This window comes from Musca domestica, unplaced genomic scaffold, assembly GCF_030504385.1.
Source record: "Musca domestica strain aabys unplaced genomic scaffold, Musca_domestica.polishedcontigs.V.1.1 35, whole genome shotgun sequence".
NCBI lineage: Eukaryota > Metazoa > Arthropoda > Insecta > Diptera > Muscidae > Musca > Musca domestica.
In genome coordinates this window covers 670,019-676,018 of record NW_026712315.1, presented here as the reverse complement: position 1 = coordinate 676,018, position 6,000 = coordinate 670,019, and the positions used below count along the sequence as shown (strand labels likewise).

The 6,000-nt window shown below is 35.4% G+C and overlaps 1 protein-coding gene across 4 annotated transcripts in view; it reads left to right on the top strand.

Moving 5' to 3' along the window:
- Positions 1-1,192: 1,192 nt before the first annotated feature.
- The window catches only part of LOC101891865 (beta-galactoside alpha-2,6-sialyltransferase 1), a 45,645-nt gene continuing 40,837 nt past the window's right edge, over positions 1,193-6,000 (top strand). For 3 of the 4 annotated variants that reach the window (XM_059125785.1, XM_059125783.1, XM_059125782.1), the window contains exon 1: positions 1,193-1,414. The gene's annotated coding sequence lies outside the window, so the exon portion shown is untranslated. The remainder of the gene's footprint in view (positions 1,415-6,000) is intronic. The other variant, XM_059125784.1, reaches the window with a different exon arrangement.

The following is a 6,000-nucleotide window of genomic DNA, read 5'->3' as shown; positions in this document are numbered from 1 at the left end:
ATGTTTTCGGGGATTTTTTTTTTAAAGAATTTTTTCTAGGATTATCAGAGCCATAAGCATGGATTTTTTAAAGAACTTTTTTCTAGGATTATCAGAACCATAAGCGTGAATTTTTTAAAGAATTTTTTTTCGAGAATTTTTTAAATATTTTTTTCGAGGATTTTCAGAGCCATAAGCGTGGATTTTTTAAAGAATTTTTTTTGAGGATTTTTATTAAGAATTTTTTTCTAGGATTATCAGAGCCATAAGCGTGGATTTTTTAAAGATTTTTTTTCGGAGATTATCAGAGCCTTATGCGTTTATTTTTCAAAGATTTTTTTACGAGGATTATCAGAACCATAAGCGTGGATTTTTTAAAGATTTTTTTCGAGGATTTTTCAAAGATTTTTTTTTTTCGAGGATTATCAGAAGCATGGATTTTTTAAAGAATGTTTTCGGGGATTTTTTTTAAAGATTTTTTTCTAGGATTATCAGAGCCATAAGCATGGATTTTTTAAAGAATTTTTTCTAGGATTATCAGAGCCTTAAGCGTGGATTTTTTAAAGAATTTTTTTTTTTAGGATTTTTTAAATATTTTTTTCGAGGATTTTCAGAGCCATAAGCTTGGATTTTTTAAAGAATTTTTTTCGAGGATTTTTTAAAGAATTTTTTTCGAGGATTTTTATTAAGAATTTTTTTCTAGGATTATCAGAGCCATAAGCGTGGATTTTTTAAAGATTTTTTTTTTCGGAGATTATCAGAGCCTTAAGCGTTGATTTTTTAACGATTTTTTTTGAGGATTAGCTGAACCATAAGCGTGGATTTTTCGGGGATTATCAGATTTTTTAACTATTTTTTTGAGGATTATCAGAGCCATAAGTGTGGATCTTTTTATAGAATTTTTTTCGGGGATTATCAGAGCCTTAAGCGTTGATTTTTTAACAATTTTTTTGAGGATTATCAGAGCCATAAGCGTGGATTTTTTAATGGTTTTTTGGATTGTTTTTTTTTTTTCTGGGGACTATTTCCGTTCTTAAATTTCTGCTAATTACACTTGTTGTGGTCGAAACAATTGCCCATGAATTCGTGTTAATGTTAACTTAACAGAACATAACTTTTCTCTGTATTTGTGTTGCATGTTATTTTAACAGATTTCAAAATGTCATGCTAAGGATTCCATAGCAAGTTTACACCATTCACAGATACGTTTCGACTGCCGAAAGGGAAAGTTGTTGGTTACGCATCCTAGAAAAAGTGTTACAAAAACGAGCGACGGTAAACCGAAATAAAAAAATAAAAAAAAACAACGTGAAGCGCAATGCGAGAATAAAAGAAAACGAAAAAAAAAACGCAACGGAAACCGCTAAGAAAACAAACATTAAAATAAAATAGAAAACGGCATCACGAATCGTTTAGAAGTCACGTTGTGTTGTTGGTAATTTAATTGAGACTTGGTCAAGTACTTGATTGCGCCAAAATCTAAAGAAGCGAACACACACACACACTCACACACATGTACACAAACATATAGAAATCTCAGTTACTTTTGATAACGAAACGAAACAGAAAACGGCAAACGAAACAACACGCGATGCTAATTATAAAATCAAATTTCCAAGCACACACTCACACATACAGTCAAATAAAGAAAAAAGAGTGCCGGTGTTGATGTGAATGTGGATTTATATAAAGAAAATTATATTTCAAATATAAGTAGATGTGAAGTTGTGTGAAATGAAAAAAAAAACGATATTTGCTTCCAGTGCCACCTTGCAAATCTGAATTAAAACACACACAACAACAACAAGCCTTACTAAAGCTAATGAAGCCCATTTTGTTTTGTGATTTTCATGGACTCATCTTAAGTGTGTATGTGTGTGTGTGTGTGTTTGCTCTCTGTTGAGCTCCACTCAAAACCTACATTTCAAATCTATTCACAGCGAAAGTGGAAAAATGTACCAGAGGCATATATAAAAATGCTCAGCTCAATGATGATGTACTTTTTATTTTGGAATTCTATTAAATCGTTGGATGTATATCTTTTTTTTTGTGAAACAATTCAGTTCATATTTGGAATTCTATGAAAAGTTAATGGAGAGTGGAAAACAAGTAAAAAAACATTAAGTTCGGCCTGGCCAAAATTATAATACAATCCACCTTAAGGTAAAGGAAACATTAGAGCCCATTATGACCCACATATACCAATTTTTAGACAAATTTATGGGAAAATGTTCCAAAAATCATCACAATACCGAATATCGGGAAATACGGCTATATGGGGCTATACAAAAACGTGGACCTATACACACACTGTGTTTCGCCAAAAGAGCTAGAACCCATTAAGACCAACAAATACCAATTTCTAGACAAATCCGCGAAGAAATGTGGCAAAAACATTAAAATGCCGAATATCGGGAGGTACCGTTATATGGGAGCTATACCAACTCGTGGACCTATACATGCAATGTCTCGTCAAAGGAGCTAGAACCCATTATGACCTACAACTACCAATTTTCTGAGATATTCGTGAACAAATGTGTCAAAAATCATCAAAACACCGAATATCGGGAGATACCGTTATATGGGGCCTATACCAAAGCGTGGACCTATACATTCAATGTTTCGCCACAGGAGCCGGATCCCATTATGACCTACAAATATTAATTTTTAGACAAATTAGTGAAAAAGTGTGACAAAAACCATCAAAATACCGAATATCGGGAGGTTCCGTTATATGGGGACTATACCAAAACGTGGACCTATACATACAATGTTTCGCCACACGAACTAGGACCCATTATGGCCTACAAATATTAATTTTTAGAGAAATTAGTGAAAAAATGTGGCAAAAATAATCAAAATACCGAATTTCGGGAGGTACCGTTATATGGGGGCTATACCAAAGGGTGGACCTATACATGCAATGTCTCGCCATATGAACTGGGACCTGTTATGACTTATAAATACTAATTTTCAGGCAAATCCGTGAAAAAATGTGGTAAAAGCCATCAAAATACCGAATATCGGGGGGGTACCGTTATATGGGGGCTATACCAAATCGTGAACCCATACATGCAATGTTTCGGCAACGGAGCTGAAACCTATTATGACCAACAAATACCAATTTTGAGACAAATCCGTGAAAAAATGTGGCAAAAACCATCAAAATACCGAATATCGGGAGGTACCGTTATATGGGGGCTATACCAAATCGTGAACTCATACCGGCAATGTTTCGGCACCGGAGCTGCAACCTGTTATGACCAACAAATACCAATTTTTAGACAAATCCGTGAAAAAATGTGGCATAAATAATCAAAATATCGAATATCGGGAGGTACCGTTATATGGAGACTATACCAAAATGTGGACCGATATATCTCATTTTCAATAACAACCATCCTAGACACAATACAAATTGCTCTGCCAAATTTTGGCGCTCTACGTCAAATAATGTGGGCTGTATCGTGATTTCAACAGATTGACGGACAGATAGACAGGCAGACGGACATCGTAAATCGACTTAGAATTTTATGCTGATTATGAATATATATACTTTATGGGGTCTACAACGAATATTTAAGGATGTTATAAACGGAATGACAAAATTAATATACCTTCCAAGGTGGAGGATATACATATTTATGAAATAGTCAATTGAAAAATACAGTGAGATAAGAAAAACTGCGACAAAGTCAAACGCCATAATTTTTATTTTATTTTAAATTATTGAATGAAAGCAAAAAATTAAATTTTAGAATAAGTTTAGATTTGTTCAAATTGGCACGAATTATGGCCTTCAAACGGCCAATGAAACCATGACACGCTGCGTGAATGCAGTTCTGCGGTATTTTGGCACATTCCCGGCAAAGCGCTTGCTTGAGGTGATCGACACTTTGGTATTTTTTAGTGCCAACCTTGCTTTTCAAAATACTCCAGACACCAGCTAGTCCAACGGATTGGTATCCGGAGATTTTTGTGGCCATTGCGCGCTGGAAATAAAGCGAGGAACCCAATTTTTTAAACATTCTAGGTCGGCGCGTGCTGAATACAATGGTGCTGAGTCCTGTTGGAATGTCCAATGTCTCCGTCCAAAATGTGTGCGTGCCCAAGGCTTTAATACACCCTCCAGAATATTTTCGCAATAATACTCGGCATTTATTATGATGCCACGGTCGATTAATAAGAGCGGATAGCGATCCTCAGCTCTTATGGCGATCCACACCATCACCACGGCCGGCGCTTCAGTTCTGGAGGCCAACGGAAGGTGCACATTTTCAGCTGACCTATTTGGCAAGTGAACACCATCATTTTGTTTGTTTATAAACTGCTGGACAACGAATGTTTTCTCATCGGAGAAAACCAAATTCGGCAGTTCGACACGAAGCAACTCTTTAGCTCTTTTGAGTCTTTTTTCTTTTGTTGTGGTGTAAGTTTTTGCAATTTTCTGGAATTTCAATGGCTTTACCCCGATCTCATTTTTCAATATTTGCCGAATGGAAGATTGCAATATTTTCAGCTCACGAGCCATTTTTTCGGGCACTTCGACGCGGGTGGCTTCTTTACTTTTCGAACCATTTCTGATGATGTTGCTATTTTCTTCCGTCCACTTCCTTGATGTCGGGCTACGCTACCAATATCACGGTAACGAGCGATGGTACGAGACGAGACAGATTTATTCACATTTGCTGGAGTGCTCTAACGATAGTCTCTTGTGGCTTTCCAGTCGAATATAAAGAAATCACACTATCACGCTTGAATTCCGTCACAAATGATTTTTTTTTCTGGAAAATTGTCACCAAAATGCGTTTGTACGCTTGTAAACAATTCAATGGGCTGTCACTAGAATAATTTTAACAGCTGTCGGACTTGTGGATTTGTAATGACAGCTGTCTGAAATTGGGTGCAGTTTTTAATCTCACCCTGTATACTCAATAAATTAGTAAGACACGTCGCCATTGGAACGATCCTCACGAAATTGAAAATGGAGATGGGGTTTGTGTTTGGGTCAGAATAGAAGCCTATTGCTTTTGGAGATGATCGCATTTAACTTTTGAAATGGACCAACAACAGAAAAAGTTCCTGATTTTGCAACTGGCCACGAAGCGACATTTTGTATGGAGTTTAAGTTTGGGGCTGGACAGAAGCCTACTAATTTGGACTAATTTCACATGGTCGGCCCCGCACGATTATAGCCTTTGTTAACTTGTTTTGGCAGATAGATGAGATATAAGCGGGGATTTTTTAACGACTATTTTTCAAGGGTTATCAGAGCTATAAGCGTGGATTTTATAAAGAATACTTTCGGGAAATGTCTGATATATAAGCGTAAATTTTTTATCTGAGCTGTAAGCATGATTTTTTTAGTGAATATTTTTCGGGAGTTATGTGAGCCATAAGCGTGAATTTTTTAAAGAATATTTTTCGAGGGTTATCAGAGCTATAAGCGTGGTTTTTTAAGCGAATATTTTTAGGGGTTTATGTGAGCTATAAGCGTGGATTTTTTAACGAATATTTTTAAGGGGTCATGTGAGCTATAAGCGTTTATTTTTTAACGAATATTTTTCGAGGGTTATCAGAGCTATAAGCGTGGATTTTATAAAGAATACGCCATAAGCTTGAATTTTTTAAAGAATATTTTTTCGAAGGTTATATGAGCTATAAGAGTGAATTTTTCAACGAATATTTTTAGTGGGTTATGTGAGCTATAAGTGTGGATTTTTTAACGAATATTTTTCAAGGGTTATCAGAGCTATAAGCGTGAATTTTTTAAAGAATATTTTTTCGAAGGTTATATGAGCTATAAGCGTGGATTTTTCAACGAATATTTTTAAGGGGTTATTTAAGCTATAAGGGTGGATTTTTTAACGAACATTTTTTCAAGGGTTATCAGAGCTATAAGCGTGGATTTTTTAACAAACATTTTTTCAAGGGTTATCAGAGCTATAAGCGTGGATTTTTAACGAACATTTTTTCAAGGGTTATCAGAGCTATAAGCGTGGATTTTTTAACGAACATTTT